The following is an 18,381-nucleotide window of genomic DNA, read 5'->3' on the forward strand; positions in this document are numbered from 1 at the left end:
TGACTTTAAGCTGTTTTATATGTGTTATATCTTAAAGAGTTCTAACAAAATTTAAATTTTGAAATCCACCACTAAATCTACTGGTTCCATCAATAACAAAATTTCCAACAATTTTCATCACGTATCACCTATGTTAGTTATTTAATAATTTATTGGGTAACGTTTTCCTAATTTTTCAAATAACCCTTGGTATAAAATTGAATATATAGAAAGACGCATTCAACTGTGTTCTTATCCTGAGGCACTATTATACTTTAAAAACAGAATGAATTAATAATATGTTGAGTGCCTGCTGTGGGAGACAATTCCCCAAGGGTGTCTCATGTTTCCACACATCTTGTGATCAAAGTGCTGACAGCACTTTTTCTCAGACTATTTTTAAGATGTCTATAGAGTGAACAGCAGTGGAAGATATAGTACCCACATCTGGAGCAGAGGGTGGGTTTGCTTACAGTGTTTAAAGATAAAATCAGTGTCTCCTTCTGGAGCAAAGGGCAAGCATGCTCACTGCCCACCTGCCCCCCACCCCCAATTTGGGTTCTCTAAGCTCAGGATTCCTCCCTCTAAGATACAGCCCACTTGATATGCAGGTGTTGTTTGGCCTTGTTTGTGTCACCCTGTGGGAACTGGGGCACTGGGAAATGGTGGGAAAATGCTGATCTTCTGTCTACTGCTATTTCTGTGAGTAATAAACTGTCTTTCATCTCTAACCCACAAGGCTCATGTCTTCTACAATCATCCATGGAACTGTGACAGGCTAACTTGTTAGCTTAAAAGTAGGATAAAGTCTGATACCCTTCATCGTTCTTGATACTTATTTCTTGCCAAGTTTTTAATAAATTATTCATCCCTAATAATAATTTTGTCTAAGCATATTAACATGCACCTCTGATGGTAAAGAAAGAAGCTCAAATTAATTAACCCTTTGCCCTTGCTCATTCAGAGATAGTATTTGAACTCTGATCTGTCTGCTTAAAAAATATGTCATCCTTTTATGGTACCACATACTAACAGGTAGATTAAGTTCCAGTTTTCTTTTTTTCCCTCAGTTTTCAGTGAACTTTATCAGCTATCTATTATTTATTGGATTTGCATTTGCATGTTTCTGTTTGATTATTGAGTTTCAATCATCCATTAATCATCAGGAAAAACAGGATTCTTAAATGTAATTTTTAATAGATTGTTCACAATTTATATAAAATTACTCACAAATCTTGGTTAATGCTATCTTTTGGCATTTTGTATTTATAGTGCTCTTGTATACATTGCTAAAGTTATTATTGAAAACATTACCATATTTAATTAAAAATAAAGATGTAGAGAAAAGGCCTCTTTTGTCCTTGCCACATTTTTTTTTTTTTTTTTTTTTTTTTTTTTTTTTTTTTTTTTTTTTTTTTAGCTCACATCTGATTTCTGTGGCAGGTAATTCAGTGGGAACTCAGAAATACCCCTCCAAGCCCACATCCCATCTCTGACATGGACACCACAACTATCTGACCCAGGGCCTTCTCCAAATCCGGAAACTCTTCCAGCCCTCAGCTTTTATGCAAGCAAGGCTAAATTGCTAGGGAATTAATCCTGGGGGGGAAATTCTCAGAGAAGGACGAATGGCATTCTGGATATAAATATCCCTAACCATCTTTATTCAAGGCGTAAAACTCTGGGAAGAATCCAGAGAACTTTTTGAAGTTACCACCAGAATAGCCCTTCTTTCACACAATAGTGACCTGAGCAGACTCAGTAATTTATCTTCATAAGGGTATTTCCTTCTTTTTTGATTCACTTTTTAAACTGTGCCCTTCCTGCCTTCAGGGTTCACCTCCCGAATATACCAGTATATCACCTACAACTCTGCAGCCAGTACTGACCTCAGGCTCTACTCTGGGCAGAACTCAAATAAAATGTAATTCAATTAAAATCTATTGAATGTCTTCCACATATCCCACATACTGTATACTGTAGCTCCATTATAATCTCTGAAAAATTCTGTGATATTTTGTTTTCTCAATTTTACAAAGAAGGAAAATAAATGACACACAAGTAACTATTAAACTCAGGTGTCTTAATCCAATGCCCATGATCTTTTTAATTTAATTTAAGTCTGCAGTACCCCAGTCCAAACTACATGCATTTTAGGTTTAAAAAATTACTTGGTGATATTCTTGGACAGATCGTATGAAACTTAATTCACCATTCTTTGCCCTAACTCTGACTTTCAGTCTGGTGTCATTATACAGCCCCAGTTTCTCAGCTTTGGCACCATTGATATTTGGGGTTGTATAGTTTTTTGTTGTAGGAGCCTGTTCTGTGAACAGTAGCATGTTTAACTGCATTCACAGAATCAATTCACTATTAGCTGTAGCACCTTTCCTACCCCCAAGTTGTAACAACCTGGAATAGCTCCAGATATTGCCAAATTTTCCTGGGGTGGAGTGTGTGTGTGTGTGTGTGTGTGTGTGTGTGTGTGAAAAATCCGAATCTCCTCACCCAACATGGATACATATGCTGTTTAAAATCACTGCACTAAACTAAATACCCAAAGTATAAAAAATGCACAGACTGACCTACCTTTTTATTCTTCAGCATCTTTCACAGTAGCTGATACATAATTAGGGCCCATTAAATATATACTCAAAAAAAAAAAAAAACCCACAACCCATGGAATTCAAAAGAAAATCACTATAAACACTTATACTTCATCCACTTAAAGAGACACCTATTTAAAAAGTCATTTACAAACCATGTTTTTCACTTTATGAGTTAAATTTTAATTAGTAATATTGTATAAATGTATTTTTTCCCTCAGTTTTAAACAACTGACCTATGTAAGGGAAAGTAGTCAAAAGAGAATCCTGGTATGTTTTTATTGTTTCCCCCCCCCCTAATTTTCATTTTTCTCTTACAGCTAAAAACTTTGAATTGAGTATTGAAGACCCAACATAATAAATTGATTATTTTTAAAATTTTTTTTTTCAACGTTTATTTATTTTTGGGACAGAGAGAGACAGAGCATGAACGGGGGAGGGGCAGAGAGAGAAGGAGACACAGAATCGGAAACAGGCTCCAGGCTCTGAGCCATCAGCCCAGAGCCCGACGCGGGGCTCGAACTCACGGACCGCGAGATCGTGACCTGGCTGAAGTCGGACGCTTAACCGACTGCGCCACCCAGGCGCCCCAAATTGATTATTTTTAAATGACTAAATTTGTGTGAGCTCAGAGAAAAGCCTCAAACACTTGTAGTTGTTTATGACTTGTGACATTTTGAGATTTTGCATGAATATATCTCTCAACCGAGCTTCTCCTCCCATAAAATACATTTTCACTTATTGAGTGGTGTAAGTTTTTCAAACACACAACAATTTTCATGGCATTATATGAAAATAAAATGGTAAATCCATAGATAATTAGGTATAGTTAAAATTGAATTCCCATGATTTATGAGGTTTGCAGCATGTTCAGAAGTACGACCCATAAAATAACTGCCTCAGGATGAAATTTCATCACTTTTGTAACACTTAATATAGAACAGTCTCATCAAATTTATCATCAAGATAGGTTTCAAGTTATCATACTATTTAAGAAACGAACTCAGCATTCTGTTTTTTTTTGTTATAATACAGATGTACTTGTTCCACATTTTCAAAATCCACGATTTTATGTCTCCGTAAAATCAGTGGTTTACATTACCTGCCACATTATATTAGAATAAGTTACATTTGTTCAGAACACTTATTAAAATCAATTCCAGAGTTAATTTTTAAGAATTACTTTCTTTATCCTCCTGGTACCTGCTTCAGCAGAAACAAAACAAAAGTTAGTAAGTTAAACCAGGGCTTAATATAGAAGCTAAATATGTAATGATAGGAGATTCTAAGTATGTTTTAAAAAGATATAAACACATTTCTATTTCCTAAAATATCTTTATTCCTAAATACAGCTTCTAAGTTTTAGATCAGGGTAACATTAATTCCAATATTTTTTGGAGATTGGATAACATAACATGAGTCATTTGGAATTTGGCTACCTGGCTTCAGTTTCCACTGCCTTATATCCAACAAAATGTAAACTCCATGAGAATAACATTTTTACTTGTTTTGTTCAGTGATGTATCCCAAGGAACTAGAACAACTACAGAATTTAACAAAGGTTTAACATATTACAGGAATTTAACAAAGATTTCATGAACAAAAGAGTAAATAAATGAATTCTTTATTTTGCACATTAGTTTTCTTTTGCTGCTGTAAACAATCACCATATTCTTGGTGGCATAAAACAAATTTATCATCATACAGTCTGGAGGTCAGATGTTTGACATGGGTCTTACTGGGTTAAAGTCAAGGTGCTAGCAAGGCTTCATTCCTTCTGGAGGTTATAGGGGAAAGTCCATTTCTGTGTCTCTTCCAGCTTTAAGAGGCTGACTGTGTTCCTTGGTTCATGGTCACCTGTCATCTCCTAGGCCATCAATGGCTGGCTAAATTTTCTCACATGGTACCACTGACAATGACTCTTCTTCCATTTCCTGCTTCTTTTAAAAAAAGATCTTTGTGAGTATATTGGGCCTACCTGAATAATCCACAATAATCTCTCTCTCTCTCTCTCTCTCTCTCTCTCTCTTTATTTTAAAGTTTATTTACTTATAGAGACAGAGAGAGGGTGTGAAGGGCGATGGGGCAGAGAGAGAGAGGGAGAGAGAGAGAAAACCAAGAAGGCTCCGCAATGTTAGAGCAGAGCTCCATGCAGGGCTCGAACTCATGAGTTGTGAGACCATGACGTGAGCCAAAACCAAGAATTGGACATTTAATTCATCGAGCCACCCAGGTGCCCATAATCTCCATCTCTTGAAGCTGAAAGATTAGCCCCATCAATCCATATGCAATTTTAACTCCCCCTTGCCATCTATATAACATACATAGTTATAATTCCAGAGATTAGGATGCAAACATCTTTGGGTGATAATTCATTTGCCTATAATTTGTCACTCAACATTTATGCAATATTAGATAAATTATTTAACTGCATGGTACTAGTTTCCATGTCTATTAAATGTAAATCACGAGTTCCTATTTTTTCAGTTTGTTTTATTGAATTATTACATGTGAAATTCTTGGAATAGTATCTACACTGTGGCACAAGGTCAATGTGGTTCTTATTATATGTGTGTCCTTTTTAAGCTAAAAGTTTGTATTCAATAATTTAGTTCCACTTTTGCTTAAAAGAGGTTGGATAGATGACATCTGCTTAAGTTTCTTTGAATACTTAATGAGGTTGAGTCTTTGAAAATAGAGAAGGTGAATGCAGTTTCAAGATTCTGTCCTCAAAAGGGAGATCTTCTTGGCTGTATGTGCTTAAGAAAGTCACCTAAGGATATTATCAGAAAAGATGAACATGTCTGCAAGATAGATAAAGTAGTGCAACTCTTTAGTTTATATATAGTCTATTTTTGACATATTTTCATTAAAATATACTTTATATTTATCATTGGTTTAATATATAATATATATAATTTATATATAATATATATATACTAATAATATATATAATTTATATATATATAATATATATATATATATATATATAAAGCAAATATGTCAAAAGCAGGTAATCTGCAAAAATAGGAAGGAGCCTCCCTCAAAGGTCTCTCAAAGAATAGATGTAATTGTGGTACAGGAGTTAATTAGACTAAACAAAGACTATCCCTCAGATACCCTTGCACAATGGGAGGCATTATGTATTCCTAGAAAATGAGTGTTTAAATACTTGAGGGGCGCCTGGGTGGCGCAGTCGGTTAAGCGTCCGACTTCAGTCAGGTCACGATCTCGCGGTCCGTGAGTTCGAGCCCCGCGTCAGGCTCTGGGCTGATGGCTCAGAGCCTGGAGCCTGTTTCCCATTCTGTGTCTCCCTCTCTCTCTGGCCCTCCCCCGTTCATGCTCTGTCTCTCTCTCTGTCCCAAAAATAAATAAACATTGAAAAAAAAAAATTAAAAAAAAAAAAATACTTGAATTAATCTTTTGGCCTCTTAAGTAAATCAACCAAACTATTCCTACATCCTCTTTGGGGAAAAGTGAGACATAATAATGATAGGCATTAATGTAAATAAAGGCTGCTTGCTGATTGTATAGCATAGGAGAAAAGCTGCAAACGTAGCCATTTTCTCAAGATGCAAATCATTTAATGCATTTTAATTAAATAAAGATTAAATAATTTTCAATATTTTCTAATGGCATTTTAATTTGGAGTATGGGTTTACTTTTTCTCCAGTAATCCTCTAAAATTTAAGATATTCAGTATCCTAATTGCTTCATTTTTTTCCTCTGAAAGAAAACAAATGTTTTTAAACAGACTAACTGAATTCACATTAAAAACTTCTCTACAATTATAAAAGCACACGTATTTTCAAAATAAAATTTTGTTTCTTGGCAAAGAAATTAAACTCAAAGGGAAAAATTGCTTTCAAAATAGAAAATCTTTCTATGTTGTTTTTCAACATTTTCTGACTATTGTATTTAAAAAAATTAATATTGTTTTTCTCTTACAATGAGGGAGAGGTCTTTTTCCAGTACAACTTGGTTGAATTCTGGTCATGCATTTAATTTCACCAGGTCTCATTTGTTAAATGGCTGTATTATTACTTGTCCGCTTCTACTACCATGGTAAATGTCAAATGAAATGATAGATGACAAAAAAAATTTGAACTAAAAAAGTATATCCACATGATCCATATTATTTAGTATTTTAGTCCTTCTGTTGAATGCATTGGGTCATGAATTAACTATCCATTTCAACCTCCTGGACAGGATAGCTTGACATTTGTGTGGGGTCAGTAACTTGGAGTTGAATATGACAGTCATCAACCTTTTAATGTTTTTGTTATGATACTATAGGATATTTTTAATTTCTTGCAAGGAAGAAGTGGGTAGAAAGAATTTAAAGCAAAACAAGCAAAACCAATAACTGGAAGCAGACATTCAGTCAATATCCCATTACTATTTTCACTGCTGTTATTATTATTACCTCTCCCACCATCACCACCACCACCAATAATAAGAAAAACAGCAACAGTAAAACTCTTGTCATGCCAACGCTTTCCAAATACTTTAAATAGATTTTTATGTACAAATGTAGTATTTTTGTATTTGTAGGCCTTTTGTGTATTATTTACTTAGATATATTTTTAAATTCAATAAAACCGAATATTCCTATGTATTTCAGCCTCCTTTTGACAAATGTTATCCTTGAAAAGATGAGAAAGATATAATTTTATTTCTTTTTTTCTAGTTCTCATGAAAATAAAAACAATTATGGAAATTTTAGAAATTTCATGAATTCGTCTCTTAAAATAAACCCATGGCTCACCATCGGTTTGCTAACTACACATTGGGAAGGATTAGATGCATTTTTATACCCATTTCACAGATGTAAGAACAGAAGCTTATGGAAGTCAAGTAACATGTCTAAAGTCACACAGTAGGTCAGAGGTAGAGCTGTCTTATCGATGTTAAATTGCCAGTCTAGTTACCTGGGAGTTTATGTCTTTTGGTATGCTAATCTAGACTCATACCATCTTACCATCTCTTTGGGATTTTGTATTAAGAAAAAGACAGGGCCAGATGTCCAGTTAAGCCTTTAGAAACTTTAAATGCCAAGCAAGAGAACTCATGTTGTTTGTCCTTGGATTGTGCATTTTATTTTTCATATATCAAGTGATGCATTTGTTTGAGAGCATCATGACATTTATTAATTATCCAAGCTGAATTCTCATTTTCAGTAAATGGCACCTTACACAGTGGGACCATGTCAAACAGGAGCCTTGACTGGGGAACAAATGTCAGTGTGGTGAGGAGCCTGCTGAGTGTTTAATAACTACAAATGAAGTGCACTGTTAGTGTTATCAAGCATCGTTCCATCACCCAGTAGGTTTCCTTTGTAAGTAAAGATAAAATGACTTGGACAATCTGTACCGAATCCATCAGCTTTAACTGTAAAATCACTAGGCAATGAAAGATTTCTTCAAATAGACTGGATGCTGGAGAGGAAGGAAGAGCAAGGTCATTATCAAATAAGAAATGAAATAATCTCAATTTAATCAATTACTATACAATAACACAGCTTTGGGAAAGGAACTGTAGAAAATGACCATACCCATAAGCTATTTTTGAGCCTTACTTATTTTCTGTATATGGTAGAGATCAGGAGTTAGAAAGTTGTGCACATATACTAGACTTATTTGTGTTTTATAACATTGAAGGAGACAATGAAAACCTTTACAATTCTCAAAGACGGGTTCTGTGATTTTAATGTGCCTGTAGGTTTCCCAGAGATAGAGAATATAAAGAAAATGAGCACATTATAAATAATAAGAAGGTGTTAATGTTGTTACCATGGCTAGAGGTCTTTCTTCCAGCAAAAATTTCTAATGTTTTTGACATTGTCCTGAATAAGGGCTCGAAAATCAAAAAATGGCAATCCTTGGAAAGAATTGTGGGTGAATTGGAAAAAAAAATTGGATTAAACATGAAAATTTCAGAAACATTTTATTAAACGTAGATTATGAGCTATTTTCTTAATAAATATTATCTTCCTCAATTCTTGCAACTGTCTTGGGAAATAGGTAATATTGTAATATATTTAAAACTGGTGAGGGGCGCCTGGGTGGCGCAGTCGGTTAAGCGTCCGACTTCAGCCAGGTCACGATCTCGCAGTCCGTGAGTTCGAGCCCCGCGTCAGGCTCTGGGCTGATGGCTCAGAGCCTGGAGCCTGTTTCCGATTCTGTGTCTCCCTCTCTCTCTGCCCCTCCCCAATTCATGCTCTGTCTCTCTCTGTCCCAAAAATAAATAAAAACGTTGAAAAAAAAAATTTAAAACTGGTGAAACTGATGCTGAGTAGATTTAAGGGAATTTAGGTTCTACTGAAGCAAGAGAGATCAAATCCATGGCCTGTCATGACATCACTGTAGCCCAGCTGTATATTCTTCAAGGTAAGTATAGGTCAGTATGAGTGCATTTGATCTGTTAGCAGAGGCTATACAGACCTTGGCCATAGACATAAGAGAAAAATATCTATCAGAGTATATTCCATGGACAGAGCTGCATGTGCATGGAGAACTTCTATGATAACATTAAAGAATCACTTGAAGAAACTAGTGAGGAGGAAGAGGAAGAGGACAAGAGGCCAGAAGGGGGAGGATACCTTGAATCTTGAAATTAGTGCATGAAGGATGTCATTGGCTCAGCTGGCACTGATTCAATTGTAAAAGCCCCATCACCTGAGCTTCTCTTACTCCCTCATTCTGCTGTCTCAGATGTTAAACCATCCTTCCTAGGGTGCTGGATCCTCTATAGCAACCTATACTGATCACAGCTATTCGCTTCTTCGTATTGGTGACATTTAAGCTAACTTGTAGTTGAAGAACCAGCAGGTCTGGATTTGGATTCTCATCCTTCTCTTCCTGAATAAACTGGACATTGTGCCTAACTTCTCTGAATAAATGGCAATGCTTCTATTTTTAGAAAGGGGATAGAGCTACTTCTGATGTTATGACTCTGAACATGAAATAAAGCAATGCCCCTCTGCTTAAATAAAAAGTAGCACAAGCTTACTATTGTATGAGGCTTACAGAGGTTTGTTGTTTTTTTTTTTTTTTCCCTTGTACCAGCAGAATTTTTCTATTAATGTAGCTGTTCTCAACTCAGGTGAAAGTAAGAGAGTGGTCTGTTCTCTTTCAGCCGAAATAACTTGCCAGTTATATCACTTCACTTTTGGAGCTCATAACAGATTCTACCATCTTTTTAAATAAAGGACAGTGATATATAACTACCCCTACTTAACTTTAGCAGTACCAAGACACTAGTACCAGGGAGAAAAGGAGTGCCTGAAAACATAGGGTAACCAAAAAATATATGCATAAACAAATGCAGTACCAAAATTTGATCTATCTGCTTTTCTTGTTTATTCTAGTAAAATACTCAATTTCAATATCCTTTCACAACTATTAAGACATTTTAATCAAGGAGAACCTTTTATGGAGAATATGTGTAGAAAAAAATAATACACATTTAAAAATTTTTTTATTTGTTTATTTGAGAGAGAGAGAGCGAGAGAGAGAGAGAGAATGAGGGAGGGAGGGCCAGAGAAAGAGGGAGACACAGAATCCCCATCAGGCTCCAGGCTCTTTAACTGTCAGCACAGAGCCCGACACGGGGCTCAAACTCATGAACTGTGAGATCATGACCTTAGCCGAAGTCAGACATCTAATCGACTGAGCCACCCAGGCGCCCCCAAAATAATACACATTTTTATTTCCTCTCAGGTCTAATACTGTAGTAACTATAATTAATAAAATTAATTTAAGAAAGTAGGGTTAAAGTTTCTGAACAATGAGGAATGCCACTCTTCAGGAGTCTACCTTGAGTTAGAAGGTTCTACTCTTTCCTTAAAAGGGCACAAGAAGATCTACAAACTTGATAAGTATCTAAGAGCACAATAACATCTATAATCTTGGTACTATTTATACTTAAAGAGTTGGCAATAGCATGCCAATTTCTTCCCTGAAGAATCTATACCTTAATAAGTACATCAGGCTTTCTTCTGAAATTAGCTCTACAAAAATCCAGCTTTCGGTCGAAATTGTAGCTGAATACAAATTAGAATCTTTCTTTGTCATCAATTCTAGGAAGCTACTTATCAGCATTAATGACTACGTTTGCTTTTACATATTTTGACGTCAGTTTATTAGAATAAGAAGGGTCCAAGTCACTTAAAACCAATAACAGTTTAGCTGTCTTGTCAAATTTCAAAAATTTAACACTTTATTTTTAAAATGAATATTAAAAGAGAGCTGAAATTTCCTCAACTTTTTTTTTTTTTTTTTAAGAATAATGCTATAATTGGGGCGCCTGGGTGGCGCAGTCGGTTAAGCGTCCGACTTCAGCCAGGTCACGATCTCGCGGTCCGTGAGTTCGAGCCCCGCGTCGGGCTCTGGGCTGATGGCTCAGAGCCTGGAGCCTGTTTCCGATTCTGTGTCTCCCTCTCTCTCTGCTCCTCCCCCGTTCATGCTCTGTCTCTCTCTGTCCCAAAAATAAATAAACGTTGAAAAAAAAAATTAAAAAAAAAAAAAAAAAGAATAATGCTATAAGTTGCTAAAGGTAGCATTTTCTGGGTGTTTTTGTTCATAAGAATACTACTGTATTTTGTCAATAAGCATCAAGTAGAGGGCCATAAAACATCATGTCTTCTCTAAATTGTTGAATGTACAGAAATATGAATATTAAAATGAGTATTATTTATTCAAAATTATTCATAACTTACATATACGGATATTTGTTTAAAAAACTATTAAAAAGAAACAAAGAAAGTTTAACATGAAAGCTGTAGTGAAGATGTTTTATGTTGTGACTTTAATTAAAGATTCATAGAACTCCGTTTTTAATGTCAAAATGTGTATCACACACCTACTGTAATATGTTTCATATGCATCTGTGCAAACAGAAATGCAAGCATTTTTGAATTACATTCAATGTTGTATAGAGATTAAAAGAACGGTCAAACATGGGAAATGTGACATTATTTTTTTTTAAGTGTGAAGTGCTTTGATGCTGATGTCTTAATTATTCCCAATAAGGGAGTTATTGTTTTCAATCAAGCAAGTTAAACTTGGTTGAATTGTTTTTTTTTTCCAACAAAGAATATCTATTTTCTATCAGTAAAGTTGTACTAAACTATACAGAATCTTAAAAAGCCAAGCCTGGGGGCGCCTGGGTGGCTCAGTCCATTGGGCCTCCGACTTCGGCTCAGGTCACATCTCGCGGTCCATGAGTTCGAGCCCCGCGTCGGGCTCTGGGCTGATGGCTCAGAGCCTGGAGCCTGTTTCCGATTCTGTGTCTCCCTCTCTCTCTGCCCCTCCCCCGTTCATGCTCTGTCTCTCTCTGTCTCAAAAATAAATAAACGTTAAAAAAAAAATTAAAAAAAAAAAGCCAAGCCTGTAGAAACAGGGAGTAAGTTGGTGGTTGCCAGAGGCTAGGTGTTGGGGGAAATGGGAAGGTGTTGGTCACATGGTACTAACTTCCATCTATAAGTTGAATAAGTTCTGGAGTGGTTGAATTGAACCTGGTTGAATAAACCTGGGTGGTTTATTAGTTTAAGCGTCAGATTCTTGGTTTTGGCTCAGGTTGTGTTCTCACGGTTTGTGAGACTGAGCCCCGCATTAGGCTCTGAGCTAACACCAAAATAAGTCACTGAGAGAAAGACAAATATCCTATGATATCACTCATATGTGGAATTTAAGAAACAAAACATGAACATAGGAAAAGGGAAGGAAAAATAAAATAAGATAAAACCAGAGTAGGCAAGCCATAAAAGACTCTTAAATACAGAGAACAAACTGAGGGTTGCTAGAGAGGAGGTGGGTGGGGAGATGGGCTAAATGGGTGATGGGCACTGAGGAAGGCACTTGTTGGGATGAGCACTGGGTGTTATATATTAGCGAGGAATCACTGGGTTCTACTCCTGAAACCAAAATTGCACTGTATGTTAATTAACTTGAATTTAAATGAATAAATTTAAAAAAATAAAATAAAATGGAATAAAATAAAAGAAACAATACTATAGTACCTACTTGAAAGTTCTGAAGAGAGTTAACCTTAAATGTTTTCACTACACACACATACACACATGCGCACACACACAGACACACACACACACAAGAGGTAACTATGTGAGGTGATAAACTAATCTTATTGTGGTAAATATTTCACAATATATATGCATATTAAATCATCATGGTGTACACCTTAAACTTACACATTATTATATTTCAAATATATCTAAATAGATCTGAAAAAAAATATACTGGAGTATCATTTTATTTTTGCAAGAATTTGAGTGTGTACTAATCCTAACCTGAGATTTAATAAGGTAATTTTCAAAAATATACCGTTTTTCAAAAATAGCAATATTTTAAAAAAGAAATCAAATAATTATTTATATAGAAAAGGATTTCTGGGAATTATTTATTTTAGGGATTATGACTTTTATTTTTCACACTTGAGAGTAAAGGGTGGGGTGTAGTTGTCACATAGAAGTGTCCTGGGGTAATAAAGCACTTCCTATTGCCATTACTGGAACTCTATAGATAAATGTGCTCCTTCCTACCTTCTTCTTTAAAAAAATCCTCTGAGGAAGAGAGTGGCAGAAAGGTGTACTACATATGAAAATTCCCTGCAAATATTATTGAATGAGTACCTGAAACCCAAACAAAAATTCTGTATGTATGACAGTTCATGGGTGCTTAGTACAGTTGAACATAAATAGAGGTACCTAGGAACATGTTTGAATAACTGTGGAAAAAAGAAAGAGGTAATCCATCCATAATTAAGAAATCTTAAGAAATTATTAATATTTTTTAAATGTTGTTTTGTTAATGTTTTACTTATTTATTTTGAGTGAGAGAGAGAGGGAGGGAGAGAAGGAGAGAGGGAATCCCAAACCGGCTTCACACTGTCAGCACAGATCCCGACCAGGGGCTTGATCCCAGGGTTCTTGGGATCCTGACCTGAACAGGTGTTAAGAGTTGGTCACTCAACCAACTGAGCCACCCAGGCATCCCTGAAATCCTATGAAATTATTAATCAAGAAAGTTTAGGGGGGCACCAATGTGGCTGATTTGGTTGAGCATCCGTGTCTTGATTTCAGCTCAGATCATGATCCCAGTGTTGGGGGATAGAGCCCTGCGCTGGGTTCCATGCTGACACTGTGGAGTCCACTTGGGATTCTCTGTCTGTCCCCCTCTCTCTGCCCCTCCTGCGTTCTCTGTCTCTCTCAAGATAAATAAATAAACGTTAAAAACAGAAGGTTTAGGGGTGCCTAGGTGGTTCAGTCAGTTGAGCGACTGACTTCAGCTCAGGTCATGATCTCACAGTTGGTGAGTTCCTGACAGCTTAGAGCCTGGAGCCTCCTTTGGATTCTGTCTCTCCCCCTCTCCCCAGCCTTCCCCCACTCACACTCTGTCTCTCCCTCTCTCTCTGTCTCTCTCAAGAGTAAACAAACACTAAAAAAAAAGAAAAAGAAAAACAAAAAAGAATGTTTGGGAAATGGGAGGAGGAAGTAATTTTTAATTTAATATTATAACAATAGCATACAGTGTTCTATTCTGTTTTTCTACTGAAATATAAACATTTACCCTATCATGCAATAGTTGTTTTTTTTTTTATATTTTAAAAGTAGTTTTGAAATAAAAATTTACTGTCTTAACCATCTCCTTTGGTTTGAATATTTTAGTTAGCTTTCAAATTTCTCAATTATAGATTACGCTGCAATGAAAATCACTGCAGGTGAGACATTCTGTGTAATTAAGAGCTTCTGTGTCTCAGTCCCAATTAAATGACACTTACAACCATTGGTAATGATAAGGATCTTGAGTTATACAAAAGTCAGCCCATGTACAAGGGCATACACAAAGAATGTCATTAAATTTTCCAAGAATTCCCTCTAACAGAATTTAGTGTAATCACATTTAGTCTTCTGTCTTTGGGGACTCCCATTAATGTTATAAATTAAAAGGAAAATGATCACTCATACCTTACATTTATTTAGTGATTTACAGTTAAATGTTTGAGGTTTTTTTTAATGATGCCATAACATTCTCTTTTTTTGCTGGTGTGATTCAGAAAGAAAGCTTGGTGACTAAGAAAAAAAAAAACAGATAAAAAAACTAACAAAGAGGGAATAATAGAACATTGATATAGTGAGAGAAACAAGAGAATAAAATAAATTTACTGATAGGGCATGAGCAATTAATACCTTACTTTGATTTTTATACACATTAAAAAGAACTTTCACATATTACTTTTTTCTTCACAGTAACTGATTATGATATCATCACTATTTTGTGGGCTAAAAACCGGAAACTCAGAAGTACAGAGCTCCTAAGTGGAAAATATGGGACAACGACTCATCTTTTTTTTTTCTGAAACATCAAATATGTTTTCTGTCCACCCTTTCTTTTCTCACCTTATAAGGAGATTGGACTTCTTTCTTCTGGTTGATAGTTAAATGACTTGTAGGTTATTTGATATTTTAAGGCTTATTTTTAAACTCTTTTAGGTTGGACCTGGAGAAGTCTGTACCCTAGGGCTAATCTAGCCATAGTTTTAAGTTATAGCTTTTCCTATGTTGCTGCTAAAGGCCCTATTTATTAAATCAAGTCTCTCTTCTTTGATTCATGGGAACTTAAACAACCCCTGCAATTCTGATCTCTGGAAATTGCCCAGCTTGCCGGCAATACTCTCCTGTGGCTTCTTGTGTCTAAATGTCTTTTCTTCCGTCTTTCTTTTTTCTTTTCATTCATATGTCCCATTACCGCGACAGAGTCAGTACCTCCAGGAAGCTAGTTTATTCCTTGCCTTGGCTCTCATCACTAACCAGAGAATTTCTTTCCCAGCCCTGTTCACCCTTCTTTCCTCACTCCTTTTTGCTTTCTTCCTGTTGCCTCTCTCCAGTGCTTTCTCCCTCTGTGAAGTCCCAGGTGAAATTTAGGGACCAGAATAGACACTTGCATATAATACATTTCTGACTTCATTATTTTTTTAATTTTTATTTTTTACATTTTTTAAAAGTTTATTTATTTTGAGAGAGAGAGAGTGTGAGCATGCCAGTGGGGGAGGGGCAGAGAGAGAGAGAGAGACAGACAGAGAGAAAGAGAGAGAGAGACAGAGAGAAAGAATCCCAAGCAGGCTCTGCACTGTCAGCCCAGAGCCTGACACAAGGCTCGATCTCAGGAATGGTTAAGATCATGACCTGAGCCGAAATCAAGTCGATGACTGACTGAGCCTCCCAGGCTCCTCTCTCGTTAGATTTTTATTGACCTTTATGCTATATAAATTACATCTGATTATTTTCTTTTCTAGACTTGTTGATTCTTTTCCTTATATTTGTTAACTTACACTATTTCTCCCTATGTTATTTGGTATTCTTCTTATAATATCTTTGTATGGTAATTATAAGTGACAGAATAGTTGGAAAGAGAAAGAAATTCAATTTGATTCTTCAGGTTTTTTGATCGTGTATTTGTTTTAGGCATGACCCTTTTGGTTTCTGATCCTGAACCCTTCATATAGAGAAAAGCCATGGTAGTAAAGCAACTATATTTTTCTTAATAAGTTGTTGGTTCAAGTGTAATTTGTGCACGTCTTGGGATAATACAAAAGCCATAATTATCTATAAGTAGCTTTCATATTATAATGTTTTCTCTGAAAATTTGACTTATATGTTGACAAACAATGAAATAACTAGACAATGGAAGAGGAAGTTGGTGACTGAAGGCTTCCTATCAATTTACAAAACTACAGTTATATAAGTTATTTGATTAAATGTATTTTTATGGTTAAGAACCCAAAGCATAAGACTAGAAGTATTAATAATGGCTTTTCATTTAGTATATGCCTTTGTAAAAAGTCAATTCCTTTTTTTGTGTTCTCTATTTAGATAATGGAATAACACATGACAAATTATTTTCATGCATATTATTTAATGGCTATAAGATAGTATTTATGTAAATGTGCATTAGCATCTTATATAATTCGTTGCCTGGTTTAGCTTTTATCACAACTCACATTCATTCAGAAATAATGAATTTTCATCATTAATAAATCATCAAATTATCTTCCAATGAGAACAGATTTTATTTCTGCTTTTCATAAAACGCTTTCAGTACAAATCCCGTGATGAAGGTCCATTAGGATGACCTAAAATCCTTCCATCATCAGTGACGATTATCTATTGCTGCATGACAACCAACCCCAAACTCAGTGGCCTAGAACAGTAAGTAACTACTCATTAGTTCATGATTCTTTGGGGTTGCAATGTGGGCACCGCTCAGTTTGAGCAGTTACTTTCTTTCACTCGGCATTTGTTGTCACTAGCTATGTCCACTGGGGCCAAGTAGTCTCTGCACACCTTACATGTGGTGGTCCTTTAACCCCAATGGCTGGCAAGCCCATGACAGCTGAGTCTCTCTATCTATAGATCTCTCATCCTGAAGGATTCTATCTTGAGCCTTTGCCCAGGAGGTTGATACCTTGAGAGGGCAAGCAGAGAAGCTACAAGATCTCGGAAGTCTTGACTCAGTAGTCATACAATATTTCGTCAGACACAATCTATTGGCCCTAGCAAGTCACAAGGGCAGTACACACTGTAGGCCTGGGCAGATAGACTCTACTTCATTAAGGGAGAAAAATTTGTGGGCATATTTAACCTACCATCCTGTTATTTTTTAAAATCTTTATTGAAATAATGCCATGGATTTTCCCTCCACAAGATTTATTCCAAATCTCCATTCCCAAATGCAAATCCTTTCTCAATGTACATGTTTCTAGAAAGTTTCAGGGAAGAAAGAGAAAAGCATCAGCACATTTATGTAAATTTAAGGGGAGGTAAGTGAAAACACTCTTTGAGATAGAAGACAGATTGAAATCTTGGTTCCAATGGGATTAACATCAAAGCATGTGATTTCTCTGAGTCTTTCTTTCCACATTAAGAGATGTAAGATAAAAGATTTGGCCCTGGGTCATAAACCTTATAAACCAGTTAAGAAATGTAGGTAATGCATAAGGAAGAATTCTAAATGCAGAAAGTGTTTTGTGTAGTGGTGAATTTATTCCCATGATACTTCAGTTTGAGCCAACCTCAGTATAAGGAATTTGGGTAGGTATACCATATGTCTCACTGCTACTGATGGTCTCTTTAGTTCTTTTAATGGAAGCATTGATGCATTATACTTGATGTCAGCTTTCTCCTAGGCCTCTGTTTAGAAAATTTCTGCTCAGCAAAACTTCATAAAAAGCCTGTCAATAGTTTGGACCAAAATTCCTCTGGGAATTTGTTATAGAAGAGAAGATTGAGTCTAAGATCTACTATGGCCATTCTTTTGATCTTTCCTCTGTATTTTATGCTGTTGATGGATAACAGATACACTTTTACCTGGAACATTCTTTGTGTATATTCCTCTCAACTCAGCAGACATATCTGCTTTTTTCTTCCCTGTCAATTGTTCCTCTGAAATTAACCAAGCATTTTCAAATTATTATTATGTCCTTGTAAATATTTTGACATATGTTTATAACTTCCATTTTATGGATTATAAAAACTAAAGGCATTCAGCAAAAATTCTCAATGTATTAATAATGATTTTTTTTGTGCTTTATCAGTGAAGCTCTTTGCAATTGCTGTTTAATTTTAAAACCTTAGCATTTTTATAAAAAAGGAAAAATATAAAGTATGTAAATCTTAGAATTTTATAAGACATAGAGGCAACTAAAAACCAAAAGAGAGAGAGAGAGAGAGAGAGAGAGAGAACGTATAGCTAATGATTATATTACTGAGATACAATTC

This window comes from Lynx canadensis, chromosome B1, assembly GCF_007474595.2.
Source record: "Lynx canadensis isolate LIC74 chromosome B1, mLynCan4.pri.v2, whole genome shotgun sequence".
In the NCBI taxonomy this organism is placed as follows: Eukaryota; Metazoa; Chordata; class Mammalia; order Carnivora; family Felidae; genus Lynx; species Lynx canadensis.